This window comes from Triturus cristatus, chromosome 8 (genome assembly GCF_964204655.1).
Source record: "Triturus cristatus chromosome 8, aTriCri1.1, whole genome shotgun sequence".
Lineage (NCBI taxonomy): Eukaryota > Metazoa > Chordata > Amphibia > Caudata > Salamandridae > Triturus > Triturus cristatus.
The window spans coordinates 1,621,507,481-1,621,525,590 of record NC_140591.1 but is presented as its reverse complement, the minus strand read 5'-3'; the positions used below and the strand labels follow the sequence as shown (position 1 = coordinate 1,621,525,590).

General features: G+C 36.1%; 12 non-coding genes across 12 annotated transcripts; all 12 read left to right on the top strand.

Annotated features, from left to right (window-relative positions):
• Nucleotides 1-1,556: 1,556 nt before the first annotated feature.
• Nucleotides 1,557-1,630, top strand: TRNAT-AGU (transfer RNA threonine (anticodon AGU)). The gene has a single exon. It is a non-coding gene; the product is annotated as a tRNA-Thr (tRNA).
• A 438-nt stretch (nt 1,631-2,068) lies between these two features.
• TRNAT-CGU (transfer RNA threonine (anticodon CGU)) lies at nt 2,069-2,141 on the top strand. Its single transcript has one exon. It is a non-coding gene; the product is annotated as a tRNA-Thr (tRNA).
• A 434-nt stretch (nt 2,142-2,575) lies between these two features.
• Nucleotides 2,576-2,649, top strand: TRNAT-AGU (transfer RNA threonine (anticodon AGU)). Its single transcript has one exon. It is a non-coding gene; the product is annotated as a tRNA-Thr (tRNA).
• Nucleotides 2,650-3,087: 438 nt separating this feature from the next.
• Nucleotides 3,088-3,160, top strand: TRNAT-CGU (transfer RNA threonine (anticodon CGU)). The gene has a single exon. It is a non-coding gene; the product is annotated as a tRNA-Thr (tRNA).
• Nucleotides 3,161-4,106: 946 nt separating this feature from the next.
• Nucleotides 4,107-4,179, top strand: TRNAT-CGU (transfer RNA threonine (anticodon CGU)). The gene has a single exon. It is a non-coding gene; the product is annotated as a tRNA-Thr (tRNA).
• Nucleotides 4,180-4,612: 433 nt separating this feature from the next.
• Nucleotides 4,613-4,686, top strand: TRNAT-AGU (transfer RNA threonine (anticodon AGU)). The gene has a single exon. It is a non-coding gene; the product is annotated as a tRNA-Thr (tRNA).
• Nucleotides 4,687-11,980: 7,294 nt separating this feature from the next.
• Nucleotides 11,981-12,053, top strand: TRNAT-CGU (transfer RNA threonine (anticodon CGU)). The gene has a single exon. It is a non-coding gene; the product is annotated as a tRNA-Thr (tRNA).
• A 434-nt stretch (nt 12,054-12,487) lies between these two features.
• TRNAT-AGU (transfer RNA threonine (anticodon AGU)) lies at nt 12,488-12,561 on the top strand. The gene has a single exon. It is a non-coding gene; the product is annotated as a tRNA-Thr (tRNA).
• Nucleotides 12,562-12,999: 438 nt separating this feature from the next.
• Nucleotides 13,000-13,072, top strand: TRNAT-CGU (transfer RNA threonine (anticodon CGU)). The gene has a single exon. It is a non-coding gene; the product is annotated as a tRNA-Thr (tRNA).
• A 434-nt stretch (nt 13,073-13,506) lies between these two features.
• TRNAT-AGU (transfer RNA threonine (anticodon AGU)) lies at nt 13,507-13,580 on the top strand. The gene has a single exon. It is a non-coding gene; the product is annotated as a tRNA-Thr (tRNA).
• Nucleotides 13,581-14,018: 438 nt separating this feature from the next.
• On the top strand, nt 14,019-14,091 carry TRNAT-CGU (transfer RNA threonine (anticodon CGU)). The gene has a single exon. It is a non-coding gene; the product is annotated as a tRNA-Thr (tRNA).
• Nucleotides 14,092-15,543: 1,452 nt separating this feature from the next.
• On the top strand, nt 15,544-15,617 carry TRNAT-AGU (transfer RNA threonine (anticodon AGU)). The gene has a single exon. It is a non-coding gene; the product is annotated as a tRNA-Thr (tRNA).
• The last annotated feature ends 2,493 nt before the right edge of the window (nt 15,618-18,110 follow it).

The window sequence follows — 18,110 nt, the reverse complement described above, 5'->3', positions numbered from 1 at the left end:
ATTAATGATCCCTTCTATATCGCTAAAGTAGGTGCTGTGGCTAAGTGGTTAAAGCGCCTGTCTCATAAACAGGAAATCCTGAGTTCAAATCTCAGCAGCACCTTATTATTGGTCCTTACATGTAAAAATAATTTTCATCACACAAATGATTAATACATTTTAAAAAGAAAAGTGTTGTTCTGTGAACATTAGAATGGGTCATCTTAAATTGAAAAACAAAAAAACGTGGTATTGTGAAGATTTTCAAAGTAATGCTTTGAATGAAAAAGGGAAAAAAGAGTGACAAAGAGCAAAATAGAGATAAAAAATCATTCTAGAGTTGAAATCAAGTAATGCATTCTTAAGGAATGCATAATTAAAACATTTATGAACAGGATAAGCAATATATCAATGAGGTGTTTATCAATAGGATCAGTATCCTCGTCTAAAGTAGTTGAGTAGAGCGTTTTCTGAACTGAGCAATGATTATGAAAGTAAAAAACTCAGGATTCTCTTGAACACCATATGGCAAACTGTTCCTTAAAGCATTTTCAAGAGGGCGCTGTGGCTTAGCTGGTTAAAGCGCCAGTCTAGTAAACAGGAGATCCTGAGTTCAAATCTCAGCAGTGCTTTGCTTTCCTCATTCTTAAATAAAAAACTATTTTCATTAATTCGTCCTGCGATTCAATTTAATTAGAAAAGTCTGATTTATCTTTCGGTTGAACAGATCATCTTAAACCTAATAAAAACTGAAAGTGTTTTCAATATTATAGTAACAATACTGTGTTTGCAAAATTAAAAAGGTATTTCAATGAGCAAGAGGCAGATGAAATATGACCCTAGATTTGAGCAATATTGATGAATATATGTAAAACACTTATTTATAAACTATTCAAAATATGGGATTGAGTTTAAAATGTGTTCTTTTTTAATACAACATAGCTATTCTTGTTTATAGATTAGGAATCCTTGCTTGTTTAACATTAGAATACATATTAAGACACTTTAACACAGGCACAGAATTTGATCACCAATCCTAAATTAATGATCCCTTCTATATCACTAAAGTAGGTGCTGTGGCTAAGTGGTTAAAGCGCCTGTCTCGTAAACAGCAAATCCTGAGTTCAAATCTCAGCAGCACCTTATTATTGGTCCTTACATGTAAAAATAATTTTCATCACGCAAATGTTTAATACATTTTAAAAAGAAAAGTGTTGTTCTGTGAACATTAGAATGGGTCATCTTAAATTGAAAAACAAAAAAAACTGGTATTGTGAAGATTTTCAAAGTAATGCTTTGAATGAAAAAGGGAAAAAAGAGTGACAAAGAGCAAAATAGAGATAAAAAATCATTCTAGAGTTGAATTCAAGTAATGCATTCTTAAAGAAGGCATAATTAAAACATTTATGAACAGGATAAGCAATATATCAATGAGGTGTTTATGAATAGGATCAGTATCCTCGTCTAAACTATTTGAGTAGTGTGTTTTCTGAACTGAGAAATGATTTTGAAAGTGAAAAACTCAGGTTTCTCTTGAACACCATATGGCAAACTGTTCCATAAGGCATTTTCAAGAGGGTGCTGTGGCTTAGCTGGTTAAAGCGCCTGTCTAGTATACAGGTGATCCTGAGTTCAAATCTCAGCAGTGCCTTGCTTTCCGCATTCTTAAATAAAACATTATTTTCATTAAGTCGTCCTGCGATTCAATTAAGTTAGAAAAGTCTGATTTATCTTTCGGTTGAACAGATCATCTTAAACCTAATAAAAACTGAAAGTGTTTTCAATATTATAGTAACAATACTGTGTTTGCAAAATTAAAAAGGTATTTCAATGAGCAAGAGGCAGATGAAATATGACCCTAGATTTGAGCAATATTGATGAATATATGTAAAACACTTATTTATAAACTATTCAAAATATGGGATTGAGTTTAAAATGTGTTCTTTTTTAATACAACACAGCTATTCTTGTTTACAGATTAGGAATCCTTGCTTGTTTAACATTAGAATACATATTAAGACACTTTAACACAGGCACAGAATTTGATCACCAATACTAAATTAATGATCCCTTCTGTATCACTAAAGTAGGTGCTGTGGCTAAGTGGTTAAAGCGCCTGTCTCGTAAACAGGAAATCCTGAGTTCAAATCTCAGCAGCACCTTATTATTGGTCCTTACATGTAAAAATAATTTTCATCACGCAAATGTTTAATACATTTTAAAAAGAAAAGAGTTGTTCTGTGAACATTAGAATGGGTCATCTTAAATTGAAAAACTAAAAAACGTGGTATTGTGAAGATTTTCAAAGTAATGCTTTGAATGAAAAACGGAAAAAAGAGTGACAAAGAGCAAAATAGAGATAAAAAATCATTCTAGAGTTGAAATCAAGTAATGCATTCTTAAAGAAGGCATAATTAAAACATTTATGAACAGGATAAGCAATATATCAATGAGGTGTTTATCAATAGGATCAGTATCCTCGTCTAAAGTAGTTGAGTAGAGCGTTTTCTGAACTGAGAAATGATTATGAAAGTGAAAAACTCAGGAGTCTCTTGAACACCATATGGCAAACTGTTCCTTAAAGCATTTTCAGGAGGGTGCTGTGGCTTAGCTGGTTAAAGCGCCTGTCTAGTAAACAGGAGATCCTGAGTTCAAACCTCAGCAGTGCCTTGCTTTCCTTATTCTTAAATAAAAAACTATTTTCATTAATTCGTCCTGCGATTCAATTAAATTAGATAAGTCTGATTTATCTTTCGGTTGAACAGATCATCTTAAACCTAATAAAAACTGAAAGTGTTTTCAATATTATAGCAACAATACTGTGATTGCAAAATCAAAAAGCTATTTCAATGAGCAAGAGGCAGATGAAATATAACCCCAGATTTGAGCAATATTGATGAATATATGTAAAACACTTATTTCTGAACTATTCAAAATATGGGATTGAGTTTAAAATGTGTTCTTTTGTAATACAACATAGCTATTCTTGTTTACAGATTAGGAATCCTTGCTTGTTTAACATTAGAATACATATTAAGACACTTTAACACAGGCACAGAATTTGATCACCAATACTAAATTAATGATCCCTTCTATATCGCTAAAGTAGGTGCTGTGGCTAAGTGGTTAAAGCGCCTGTCTCGTAAACAGGAAATCCTGAGTTCAAATCTCAGCAGCACCTTATTATTGGTCCTTACATGTAAAAATAATTTTCATCACACAAATGATTAATACATTTTAAAAAGAAAAGTGTTGTTCTGTGAACATTAGAATGGGTCATCTTAAATTGAAAAACAAAAAAACGTGGTATTGTGAAGATTTTCAAAGTAATGCTTTGAATGAAAAAGGGAAAAAAGAGTGACAAAGAGCAAAATAGAGATAAAAAATCATTCTAGAGTTGAAATCAAGTAATGCATTCTTAAGGAATGCATAATTAAAACATTTATGAACAGGATAAGCAATATATCAATGAGGTGTTTATCAATAGGATCAGTATCCTCGTCTAAAGTAGTTGAGTAGAGCGTTTTCTGAACTGAAAAATGATTATGAAAGTAAAAAACTCAGGATTCTCTTGAACACCATATGGCAAACTGTTCCTTAAAGCATTTTCAAGAGGGTGCCGTGGCTTAGCTGGTTAAAGCGCCTGTCTAGTAAACAGGAGATGCTGAGTTCAAATCTCAGCAGTGCCTTGCTTTCCTCATTCTTAAATAAAAAACTATTTTCATTAATTCGTCCTGCGATTCAATTTAATTAGAAAAGTCTGATTTATCTTTCGGTTGAACAGATCATCTTAAACCTAATAAAAACTGAAAGTGTTTTCAATATTATAGTAACAATACTGTGATTGCAAAATCAAAAAGGTATTTCAATGAGCAAGAGGCAGATGAAATATAACCCTAGGTTTGAGCAATATTGATGAATATATGTAAAACACTTATTTATGAACTATTCAAAATATGGGATTGAGTTTAAAATGTGTTCTTTTTTAATACAACATAGCTATTCTTGTTTATAGATTAGGAATCCTTGCTTGTTTAACATTAGAATACATATTAAGACACTTTAACACAGGCACAGAATTTGATCACCAATCCTAAATTAATGATCCCTTCTATATCACTAAAGTAGGTGCTGTGGCTAAGTGGTTAAAGCGCCTGTCTCGTAAACAGAAAATCCTGAGTTCAAATCTCAGCAGCACCTTATTATTGGTCCTTACATGTAAAAATATTTTCATCACGCAAATGTTTAATACATTTTAAAAAGAAAAGTGTTGTTCTGTGAACATTAGAATGGGTCATCTTAAATTGAAAAACAAAAAAAGCTGGTATTGTGAAGATTTTCAAAGTAATGCTTTGAATGAAAAAGGGAAAAAAGAGTGACAAAGAGCAAAATAGAGATAAAAAATCATTCAAGAGTTGAATTCAAGTAATGCATTCTTAAAGAAGGCATAATTAAAACATTTATGAACAGGATAAGCAATATATCAATGAGGTGTTTATGAATAGGATCAGTATCCTCGTCTAAACTATTTGAGTAGTGTGTTTTCTGAACTGAGAAATGATTATGAAAGTGAAAAACTCAGGTTTCTCTTGAACACCATATGGCAAACTGTTCCTTAAGGCATTTTCAAGAGGGTGCTGTGGCTTAGCTGGTTAAAGCGCCTGTCTAGTATACAGGTGATCCTGAGTTCAAATCTCAGCAGTGCCTTGCTTTCTGCATTCTTAAATAAAACATTATTTTCATTAACTCGTCCTGCGATTCAATCAAATTAGAAAAGTCTGATTTATCTTTCGGTTGAACAGATCATCTTAAACCTAATAAAAACTGAAAGTGTTTTCAATATTATAGTAACAATACTGTGTTTGCAAAATTAAAAAGGTATTTCAATGAGCAAGAGGCAGATGAAATATGACCCTAGATTTGAGCAATATTGATGAATATATGTAAAACACTTATTTATAAACTATTCAAAATATGGGATTGAGTTTAAAATGTGTTCTTTTTTAATACAACATAGCTATTCTTGTTTACAGATTAGGAATCTGTTATATCCTGCTAATGCTAATGCATTGCCAGTCTACCACCAGTGGAATGTTAATGTGATGATGCTGTCAGAATGTTGGGAATCTGCAGTGAGTAATGACAGTTGACTGGGCTGAGCTGCCTGCTGGCTGCTCCTGGTGGGGTCTTTATCTGGTCTACTTCTAATCTTCCTGTGATCCTGTACCATAACCAATAAAACCTCCTTAAACCATCTCAACTGAGTGGACTTGATCACTACAGAATTTTGGCGACGATTTTAAACTTAAAGAACCTACTTCTGTCACCTCAAGCAACTTCAATTTCAAGCAACTTCAACTTCAAGCAACTTCAAGAATACATCAACCTCCAGCAACTCAACTCAAGTTATCTCAACTGGCATCCTGACCCCACCAGTGACCTCCCATCGGTCGCCCACTACTACCAGTCTGCCAGTTGTTCCTGTGAGGAAAAGCGTCTGGGAGTTGTACTTCTGCAGCTGCCCATTCAGTCTTTGGCGTCTACTCTCCAGAGCTATTGCTACACGTCTTTTGCTGTGCCTTCATGTGAGGGTAAGCCTACTTCAAGCTTTCCTACATCTGGGAAACTGCTATGCCTTCAACATGGGTAAGCCTGACACTTTACTACGTTTTTTTTCTGTGCTGTGCCTTCAGAGGGTAAGCCTACCTACATCTACACTCTACGTCTAAGTGCCAGCTCAAGTCTATAACCAGCTCCTGCCTCTGCTTGCTGTTCCTACAGCATCACAAGTGCCAGTTCCTGTCTCAATAGCTTTGTTTGCTGTCCTGCTTTTCACCAGATATCTCTTTTCCAAGCATGCTGTAATTCATCATCAAAGTTTTCTACATGTGCCACAAGAAATTACTTCTCAACTATTGCTTACAAAGCAACTACTTATGTCTACATTGCCTCAGAAACAATTCACAGTGTTTCATTGACTAAGGTAACCAGTGGCTATCTCAGTTTTTGCCTCCAGTGTTGTCTGTTAGGCTCAACATTGCCTTTCTGTGGAATTGGATGTGTGACATTTTTTTTAAATGTAGCAAGTGTGGGGACATACGCGGAGATCAGAGCAGAGCACATTCAAATTTGTTTCTACCAATGGTTGTTTGCTGCGAGGGAAATATTTTATACCTGTTGTGTGGCGTTTCAAATTTCAAAAGCGGCAACCTCATTTCACAATGGTATTAATGGAATTAATCTCATCTCCTCTGGTAAAGCTTGAGCGCTTCAACTCTATCAAGAACTCTCCGTGTGAGTAGAGCTACTAATTCCCTGTGATGAACTTCAAGTTGGGTGAGAGAAAATTTTCTGTTCTTGTGTTACTGCCTGACATGCTGAGGAGCAACTTTCAAGCGCTATGGGGGGAGTGTCATTATTTTCGTCTTCCCCGTGTTTTACCCGGCTCTGCCTATGGAAATGCTTCATTTTTGGGAGGTTAGCCATGTTTTTATTTGCATCGATGGGCCTCTGGTAAGCCATTGCTTCATTGGGCAGTTTAACATTATTTTTTTCTGTTATTTAAAAAAAAAGAAAGAGCGCGCGTTCGTTCTTGTGCACGCGATCTTACCTGCTTGGCATAATCTTCGGACCTCTTCCTACGTCATAATTGGCAGCTGATGAGGGATGCTCTGCAGCAAGGACGTGCGGTGAGCCATCCTGCTCCGCGTTGAATACGTGCCGCCATCTTAGCTGAATTACGTTTCATGCTGCAGACTGCAAGGTATTCTCTGATTCTCTCACTTTAAATAAAGTTTTATGTGCCTCCAGCATGTCACCGGTCTATTTACAAGACTGCCAGGGGGTGAATTGACTACGAGGTATTTCCACCTTTGTTTCGTCAGGGTCGGATGGAATTCACACGATTTACCAAATAATATTTTTTTATGTTGTCTTGAGGTGAACATTCTTGAAACGTACTGCACACTGTTGTGAGGATTTTTGGATCGACGATGTGTTAACGACATTTCAGTGTGCTATTTTTTCTTCCTGGTGACTCAAAACATTTTCATTGCTTTGTTGCTTCATCGAGTGCAGTTTAGGAATGTACAATACTGTCTGTCAATATCTTGTGTTTACGCAGATTTAATTTTTGGCCTATGCTGCCATCTAGTGTCTATGTCTCACATTTTAAACTCAAAGCTTCATTGGCAAATGTATTAAGATGTTATTTTCGTTTACAGTTTACTAGGTTTTCCATTTCTAGTGCACGGCATGTCATTACTCAATGACGTATTAATTTCTAGTGAGCTATATTCAACAAGTGAATTAATATGGTCACAGTGCACACCTTTGAACTTACTACACAGTGTAAAATCGTGCACAATCGATATACCTTCTCTAGAGGTGTATTACAAGGGTTTTGTCCTCCTACTGGTACACAACGCTGACCTCTCCATGAGGTGTTTTATTTTTTTATTTTTTTATGTTTCACCTCTGTTTCAGTGCACATCTATCTAGTTCACGCGTTGTGTGGTTTCAGTCCACGCATCTGCAATCTACAATCTCCTGTCCTCTCCAGAGGTCAAGAGGGCAACGACAAACTTCATTATAGAGCACTTGTGTGAGTTGTCCTCCAGCAATGCTCAAGTTCCCGTTGGCTTCCGTTCGGCGTTTTCTGAGCAGCGTGAAACTTCCTTGTTCCTTGGAGTCTTTCGACTGCCTGTTCAACACCATTGCATTGGCAGGTACACCTGTAACATTTTTTTTTGTTATTATAGCTTAGGCTCATGTAGAATTCTTTTACACGGACAGTGTAATCTAACGAACTTGTGGTTTCATGCATCTTTTGGACTTAGAACTACTCACACGCATACGCTACGTGTCTCCCTTCATTCAAATGACTACGGTGACTACTTTATTTATTTTATTTTATTGTTTTTAACAGCGTGTAGCCTATTGTACATTATCTTGTGCTTGCAATGTTTTAATGGTTGTTAGTTTTTTTTGTGCATTGTATATTACTTGACCTTTGGGGTTACTGTCCAAAGGGGATGTTCTTACCCTACATAGGGTGCCTATGGAGTATACAATTCTAGTCTGTTTTCCTTCGGGGACATATGCAAGGGTGGCAGTCCCTTTTGCATGTATATTTGTGTTCTTGGGTTTCAGTCTCATCTCTACGGTGCACAACATTTTTACCTCCACACGGGGTGTCACATGGGTCACTTTCCCATCTGTTCAGTGCACATGAAATCACCTCCAGGGTATTATTTTTGCACACTATATCATGGGTTCCTACGCATTTTTTTTATTGTGCAGTACTTTCACTTATGTTCAAATGGGTACAAGTCCCATGTGGTTGTAGTGGGTGTAGGTCCCACCTACCTTGTTCTTATGGGTACAATTCCCATGTGTTTGTGGTGGGTGTTAGTTCCACCTGGTTCTTATGGGTACAAGTCCCATGTGTTTGTGGTTCGTATGGGTACACGTCCCACGTGTTTGTAGTGGGTGTTAGTCCCACCTACCTTGTTTTTATGGGTACAAGTCCCATGTGTTTGTGGTGGGTGTTAGTTCCACCTACCTCGTTCTTATGGGTACAAGTCCCATGTGTTTCTAGTGGGTGTTAGTCCCATCTACGTCGTTTCTTATGGGTTTAAGTCCCATGTGTTGGTAGTGGGTGGGTCACCCATCTATGTCATTCTAATGAATATTTTATGCTTTTCTAGGTTTCTTGTGATGTACTCTCCACAGAATCTAAAAAGGTCTGTTATTGCTGTTTCTATAGAATCTCAAAAGGTCTGTTATTGCTGGTCCATAGAATCTCAAAAGAATTTTTATTGCTTTTCCTACAGCGTCCCAAATAGTCTGTTCATGCTGTTCCAACAGCCTGTCTCAATGCTGTCTACGTAGTACAGATGTTCTTCCTATACAACGAATGTCTACAGAGCCTCTAGTCAACACTAGGTTTGGGGATACCCTCTTACCAACGTTCATTTATTTGGTCCATTTTGTCCTTTCATACTACAGGGATAGAGACCCCACACTCATCTTGCACAAAAGTCATTTTGTCTGCTGTGGATGACGGAGAGTTCTGGATTTAGCACAGAGTCTCAGGACAAGCTACTGTTGTAAGAATTTCCCATCATTTTGGTTGGGTGTCTGTTGTTGGGAGGCAGCGCTTGTTTAGGGCATTTCTACTGCAGTACTACGATGGGCAACGTCAGGTGAGATTTATCATTGTTTTTAACTTTGATTTTTGGTCATTTTTTTTGTTTCTTTTGACCTGATGTTTGCAGTGTCAACTGCCGCTTTCAAATTTGAAGGTTTTGGGACACATCTTTAATAACATTTCTCCATCTGGTGTGTTTTTGCCATTTTTTTGTGGGGCTATACAGGGGCTACATGTTACTATTCTTGACTGTTTGCTTTACAGGTTTGATATCTGGATGCGCAGTTTGGGGTGTGCTCCGTTCACACTACTCGGGTGAGGGATCGCTCACCACCCTGGTTAAGCCTGCTTTATACATTGTGTCGTATAGGTCTTGAATAACTTTCCAATTATAGATCTAGTTTGATGGTGATATGTTGAACTTATGAGAACCTGTGTTTTTAGCGTATGTTGAAGTTTTAGAAGGAGAAGATTGTTTTACGTTTATACAATTTTCAAGTGTGCACTATTCTGTTTCCCTCTCACAGAGGACCCATGCAAAGGTTATAGTCTTATTGCACAAGAGCGGGTTCCGATCTGAACACTGTCAGTTCTACCCTTTTACAGGGAATTCATGCAAAGGTTACAGTCCTTTTTGCATTACTATGGGTTCTTACCCAAATATTCCTATCGTTTTTGGGAATTTGTCATGAGTACCTACTCATATGTGCTGTTTTATCGCAGTTACATTAGTACAGTGCACGGTGTAGTTTTTCAACACAAAGTTTGTCCTTACACTTATATGTATGGTGAGTATTTCCAGTTTTGTGCACTACTCATCTCTATCCCTAGAGATTAGTCGTGGGTTCTCACCCATGTATTCGAGTTTCCTTTTTAGCTTACGTTTTTACCATATTTGGGTGCTTTTCATGTTTTCATTGCTAAGTATGTTCTGTTGATATTTTATGTTTAATGCTATTTTTGCACAAATATCTTTGCATTACAATTTTGTGTTTTTGTTTGTGTTATTTTAGTGGTGTTTTGATGGGGAATCGCCCTTATTTTTCCTCATTATCCTTGTTTCTTTCTCCTTTTCAGTTTTCCTTCTGACGTCTTCTTCTCGTGTCTCTTGTGATTTCTGGTCTTTCCTTTGTTTTTCTGTCGTGTTTTCTTCCTCTGCGTTCGTCGCTGCCTGTGTTCTGTTTGTTTTCCATTTTCAGCCCCATTTTATTCCTGTTCTGGCCAGTGGGTGAGTTCGGAGGAAGTCTTTTGTGCTTTTTCTTGTCCTTTTCTCTTAAGTTGACTCTTCTTCGCTTTTGTGTAAGAAGGGAGGATGGTTTCTATGTCTTTTCTTCTCTGTTCTTTGATTTCCCTCTTGTTTGCTCTTCTTGTAATGGTTGCTCTCATACTGCTCTTCTTTTGATGGTTGTTTTGCTTTCACTTTCTCAAGTTCTTCTCTTATGTTTCTGGCTTTATGTTTTCCCGTATAAGAAAGGGGGATATGTTATATCCTGCTAATGCTAATGCATTGCCAGTCTACCACCAGTGGAATGTTAATGTGATGATGCTGTCAGAATGTTGGGAATCTGCAGTGAGTAATGACAGTTGACTGGGCTGAGCTACCTGCTGGCTGCTCCTGGTGGGGTCTTTATCTGGTCTACTTCTAATCTTCCTGTGATCCTGTACCATCACCAATAAAACCTCCTTAAACCATCTCAACTGAGTGGACTTGATCACTACAGTATCCTTGCTTGTTTAACATTAGAATACATATTAAGACACTTTAACACAGGCACAGAATTTGATCACCAATACTAAATTAATGATCCCTTCTGTATCACTAAAGTAGGTGCTGTGGCTAAGTGGTTAAAGCGCCTGTCTCGTAAACAAAAAATCCTGAGTTCAAATCTCAGCAGCACCTTATTATTGGTCCTTACATGTAAAAATAATTTTCCTCATGCAAATGTTTAATACATTTTAAAAAGAAAAGAGTTGTTCTGTGAACATTAGAATGGGTCATCTTAAATTGAAAAACTAAAAAACGTGGTATTGTGAAGATTTTCAAAGTAATGCTTTGAATGAAAAACGGAAAAAAGAGTGACAAAGAGCAAAATAGAGATAAAAAATCATTCTAGAGTTGAAATCAAGTAATGCATTCTTAAATAAAGAAGGCATAATTAAAACATTTATGAACAGGATAAGCAATATATCAATGAGGTGTTTATCAATAGGATCAGTATCCTCGTCTAAAGTAGTTGAGTAGAGCGTTTTCTGAACTGAGAAATGATTATGAAAGTGAAAAACTCAGGAGTCTCTTGAACACCATATGGCAAACTGTTCCTTAAAGCATTTTCAAGAGGGTGCTGTGGCTTAGCTGGTTAAAGCGTCTGTCTAGTAAACAGGAGATCCTGAGTTCAAATCTCCGCAGTGCCTTGCTTTCCTTATTCTTAAATAAAAAACTATTTTCATTAATTCGTCCTGCGATTCAATTAAATTAGAAAAGTCTGATTTATCTTTCGGTTGAACAGATCATCTTAAACCTAATAAAAACTGAAAGTGTTTTCAATATTATAGTAACAATACTGTGATTGCAAAATCAAAAAGGTATTTCAATGAGCAAGAGGCATATGAAATATAACCCTAGATTTGAGCAATATTGATGAATATATGTAAAACACTTATTTATGAACTATTCAAAATATGGGATTGAGTTTAAAATGTGTTCTTTTTTAATACAACATAGCTATTCTTGTTTACAGATTAGGAATCCTTGCTTGTTTAACATTAGAATACATATTAAGACACTTTAACACAGGCACAGAATTTGATCACCAATACTAAATTAATGATCCCTTCTATATCGCTAAAGTAGGTGCTGTGGCTAAGTGGTTAAAGTGCCTGTCTCGTAAACAGGAAATCCTGAGTTCAAATCTCAGCAGCACCTTATTATTGGTCCTTACATGTAAAAATAATTTTCATCACACAAATGATTAATACATTTTAAAAAGAAAAGTGTTGTTCTGTGAACATTAGAATGGGTCATCTTAAATTGAAAAACAAAAAAACGTGGTATTGTGAAGATTTTCAAAGTAATGCTTTGAATGAAAAAGGGAAAAAAGAGTGACAAAGAGCAAAATAGAGATTAAAAATCATTCTAGAGTTGAAATCAAGTAATGTATTCTTAAAGAAGGCATAATTAAAACATTTATGAACAGGATAAGCAATATATCAATGAGGTGTTTATCAATAGGATCAGTATCCTCGTCTAAAGTAGTTGAGTAGAGCGTTTTCTGAACTGAGAAATGATTATGAAAGTAAAAAACTCAGGATTCTCTTGAACACCATATGGCAAACTGTTCCTTAAAGCATTTTCAAGAGGGTGCTGTGGCTTAGCTGGTTAAAGCGCCTGTCTAGTAAACAGGAGATCCTGAGTTCAAATCTCAGCAGTGCCTTGCTTTCCTCATTCTTAAATAAAAAACTATTTTCATTAATTCGTCCTGCGATTCAATTTAATTAGAAAAGTCAGATTTATCTTTCGGTTGAACAGATCATCTTAAACCTAATAAAAACTGAAAGTGTTTTCAATATTATAGTAACAATACTGTGATTGCAAAATCAAAAAGGTATTTCAATGAGCAAGAGGCAGATGAAATATAACCCTAGATTTGAGCAATATTGATGAATATATGTAAAACACTTATTTATGAACTATTCAAAATATGGGATTGAGTTTAAAATGTGTTCTTTTTTAATACAACATAGCTATTCTTGTTTATAGATTAGGAATCCTTGCTTGTTTAACATTAGAATACATATTAAGACACTTTAACACAGGCACAGAATTTGATCACCAATCCTAAATTAATGATCCCTTCTATATCACTAAAGTAGGTGCTGTGGCTAAGTGGTTAAAGCGCCTGTCTCGTAAACAGGAAATCCTGAGATCAAATCTCAGCAGCACCTTATTATTGGTCCTTACATGTAAAAATAATTTTCATCACACAAATGATTAATACATTTTAAAAAGAAAAGTGTTGTTCTGTGAACATTAGAATGGGTCATCTTAAATTGAAAAACAAAAAAACGTGGTATTGTGAAGATTTTCAAAGTAATGCTTTGAATGAAAAAGGGAAAAAAGAGTGACAAAGAGCAAAATAGAAATAAAAAATCATTCTAGAGTTGAAATCAAGTAATGCATTCTTAAAGAAGGCATAATTAAAACATTTATGAACAGGATAAGCAATATATCAATGAGGTGTTTATCAATAGGATCAGTATCCTCGTCTAAAGTAGTTGAGTAGAGCGTTTTCTGAACTGAGAAATGATTATGAAAGTAAAAAACTCAGGATTCTCTTGAACACCATATGGCAAACTGTTCCTTAAAGCATTTTCAAGAGGGTGCTGTGGCTTAGCTGGTTAAAGCGCCTGTCTAGTAAACAGGAGATCCTGAGTTCAAATCTCAGCAGTGCCTTGCTTTCCTCATTCTTAAATAAAAAACTATTTTCATTAATTCGTCCTGCGATTCAATTTAATTAGAAAAGTCTGATTTATCTTTCGGTTGAACAGATCATCTTAAACCTAATAAAAACTGAAAGTGTTTTCAATATTATAGTAACAATACTGTGATTGCAAAATCAAAAAGGTATTTCAATGAGCAAGAGGCATATGAAATATAACCCTAGATTTGAGCAATATTGATGAATATATGTAAAACACTTATTTATGAACTATTCAAAATATGGGATTGAGTTTAAAATGTGTTCTTTTTTAATACAACATAGCTATTCTTGTTTACAGATTAGGAATCCTTGCTTGTTTAACATTAGAATACATATTAAGACACTTTAACACAGGCACAGAATTTGATCACCAATACTAAATTAATGATCCCTTCTATATCGCTAAAGTAGGTGCTGTGGCTAAGTGGTTAAAGTGCCTGTCTCGTAAACAGGAAATCCTGAGTTCAAATCTCAGCAGCACCTTATTATTGGTCCTTACATGTAAAAATAATTTTCATCACTCAAATGATTAATACATTTTAAAAAGAAAAGTGTTGTTCTGTGAACATTAGAATGGGTCATCTTAAATTGAAAAACAAAAAAACGTGGTATTGTGAAGATTTTCAAAGTAATGCTTTGAATGAAAAAGGGAAAAAAGAGTGACAAAGAGCAAAATAGAGATTAAAAATCATTCTAGAGTTGAAATCAAGTAATGTATTCTTAAAGAAGGCATAATTAAAACATTTATGAACAGGATAAGCAATATATCAATGAGGTGTTTATCAATAGGATCAGTATCCTCGTCTAAAGTAGTTGAGTAGAGCGTTTTCTGAACTGAGAAATGATTATGAAAGTAAAAAACTCAGGATTCTCTTGAACACCATATGGCAAACTGTTCCTTAAAGCATTTTCAAGAGGGTGCTGTGGCTTAGCTGGTTAAAGCGCCTGTCTAGTAAACAGGAGATCCTGAGTTCACATCTCAGCAGTGCCTTGCTTTCCTCATTCTTAAATAAAAAACTATTTTCATTAATTCGTCCTGCGATTCAATTTAATTAGAAAAGTCTGATTTATCTTTCGGTTGAACAGATCATCTTAAACCTAATAAAAACTGAAAGTGTTTTCAATATTATAGTAACAATACTGTGATTGCAAAATCAAAAAGGTATTTCAATGAGCAAGAGGCAGATGAAATATAACCCTAGATTTGAGCAATATTGATGAATATATGTAAAACACTTATTTATGAACTATTCAAAATATGGGATTGAGTTTAAAATGTGTTCTTTTTTAATACAACATAGCTATTCTTGTTTATAGATTAGGAATCCTTGCTTGTTTAACATTAGAATACATATTAAGACACTTTAACACAGGCACAGAATTTGATCACCAATCCTAAATTAATGATCCCTTCTATATCACTAAAGTAGGTGCTGTGGCTAAGTGGTTAAAGCGCCTGTCTCGTAAACAGGAAATCCTGAGATAAAATCTCAGCAGCACCTTATTATTGGTCCTTACATGTAAAAATATTTTCATCACGCAAATGTTTCATACATTTTAAAAAGAAAAGTGTTGTTCTGTGAACATTAGAATGGGTCATCTTAAATTGAAAAACAAAAAAACCTGGTATTGTGAAGATTTTCAAAGTAATGCTTTGAATGAAAAAGGGAAAAAAGAGTGACAAAGAGCAAAATAGAGATAAAAAATCATTCTAGAGTTGAATTCAAGTAATGCATTCTTAAAGAAGGCATAATTAAAACATTTATGAACAGGATAAGCAATATATCAATGAGGTGTTTATGAATAGGATCAGTATCCTCGTCTAAACTATTTGAGTAGTGTGTTTTCTGAACTGAGAAATGATTATGAAAGTGAAAAACTCAGGTTTCTCTTGAACACCATATGGCAAACTGTTCCTTAAGGCATTTTCAAGAGGGTGCTGTGGCTTAGCTGGTTAAAGCGCCTGTCTAGTATACAGGTGATCCTGAGTTCAAATCTCAGCAGTGCCTTGCTTTCTGCATTCTTAAATAAAACATTATTTTCATTAACTCGTCCTGCGATTCAATTAAATTAGAAAAGTCTGATTTATCTTTCGGTTGAACAGATCATCTTAAACCTAATAAAAACTGAAAGTGTTTTCAATATTATAGTAACAATACTGTGTTTGCAAAATTAAAAAGGTATTTCAATGAGCAAGAGGCAGATGAAATATGACCCTAGATTTGAGCAATATTGATGAATATATGTAAAACACTTATTTATAAACTATTCAAAATATGGGATTGAGTTTAAAATGTGTTCTTTTTTAATACAACATAGCTATTCTTGTTTACAGATTAGGAATCTGTTATATCCTGCTAATGCTAATGCATTGCCAGTCTACCACCAGTGGAATGTTAATGTGATGATGCTGTCAGAATGTTGGGAATCTGCAGTGAGTAATGACAGTTGACTGGGCTGAGCTGCCTGCTGGCTGCTCCTGGTGGGGTCTTTATCTGGTCTACTTCTAATCTTCCTGTGATCCTGTACCATAACCAATAAAACCTCCTTAAACCATCTCAACTGAGTGGACTTGATCACTACAGAATTTTGGCGACGATTTTAAACTTAAAGAACCTACTTCTGTCACCTCAAGCAACTTCAATTTCAAGCAACTTCAACTTCAAGCAACTTCAAGAATACATCAACCTCCAGCAACTCAACTCAAGTTATCTCAACTGGCATCCTGACCCCACCAGTGACCTCCCATCGGTCGCCCACTACTACCAGTCTGCCAGTTGTTCCTGTGAGGAAAAGCGTCTGGGAGTTCTACTTCTACAGCTGCCCATTCAGTCTTTGGCGTCTACTCTCCAGAGCTATTGCTACACGTCTTTTGCTGTGCCTTCATGTGAGGGTAAGCCTACTTCAAGCTTTCCTACATCTGGGAAACTGCTATGCCTTCAACATGGATAAGCCTGACACTTTACTACGTTTTTTTTCTGTGCTGTGCCTTCAGAGGGTAAGCCTACCTACATCTACACTCTACGTCTAAGTGCCAGCTCAAGTCTATAACCAGCTCCTGCCTCTGCTTGCTGTTCCTACAGCATCACAAGTGCCAGTTCCTGTCTCAATAGCTTTGTTTGCTGTCCTGCTTTTCACCAGATATCTCTTTTCCAAGCATGCTGTAATTCATCATCAAAGTTTTCTACATGTGCCACAAGAAATTACTTCTCAACTATTGCTTACAAAGCAACTACTTATGTCTACATTGCCTCAGAAACAATTCACAGTGTTTCATTGACTAAGGTAACCAGTGGCTATCTCAGTTTTTGCCTCCAGTGTTGTCTGTTAGGCTCAACATTGCCTTTCTGTGGAATTGGATGTGTGACATTTTTTTTAAATGTAGCAAGTGTCGGGACATACGCGGAGATCAGAGCAGAGCACATTCAAATTTGTTTCTACCAATGGTTGTTTGCTGCGAGGGAAATATTTTATACCTGTTGTGTGGCGTTTCAAATTTCAAAAGCGGCAACCTCATTTCACAATGGTATTAATGGAATTAATCTCATCTCCTCTGGTAAAGCTTGAGCGCTTCAACTCTATCAAGAACTCTCCGTGTGAGTAGAGCTACTAATTCCCTGTGATGAACTTCAAGTTGGGTGAGAGAAAATTTTCTGTTCTTGTGTTACTGCCTGACATGCTGAGGAGCAACTTTCAAGCGCTATGGGGGGAGTGTCATTATTTTCGTCTTCCCCGTGTTTTACCCGGCTCTGCCTATGGAAATGCTTCATTTTTGGGAGGTTAGCCATGTTTTTATTTGCATCGATGGGCCTCTGGTAAGCCATTGCTTCATTGGGCAGTTTAACATTATTTTTTTCTGTTATTTAAAAAAAAAGAAAGAGCGCGCGTTCGTTCTTGTGCACGCGATCTTACCTGCTTGGCATAATCTTCGGACCTCTTCCTACGTCATAATTGGCAGCTGATGAGGGATGCTCTGCAGCAAGGACATGCGGTGAGCCATCCTGCTCCGCGTTGAATACGTGCCGCCATCTTAGCTGAATTACGTTTCATGCTGCAGACTGCAAGGTATTCTCTGATTCTCTCACTTTAAATAAAGTTTTATGTGCCTCCAGCATGTCACCGGTCTATTTACAAGACTGCCAGGGGGTGAATTGACTACGAGGTATTTCCACCTTTGTTTCGTCAGGGTCGGATGGAATTCACACGATTTACCAAATAATATTTTTTTATGTTGTCTTGAGGTGAACATTCTTGAAACGTACTGCACACTGTTGTGAGGATTTTTGGATCGACGATGTGTTAACGACATTTCAGTGTGCTATTTTTTCTTCCTGGTGACTCAAAACATTTTCATTGCTTTGTTGCTTCATCGAGTGCAGTTTAGGAATGTACAATACTGTCTGTCAATATCTTGTGTTTACGCAGATTTAATTTTTGGCCTATGCTGCCATCTAGTGTCTATGTCTCACATTTTAAACTCAAAGCTTCATTGGCAAATGTAT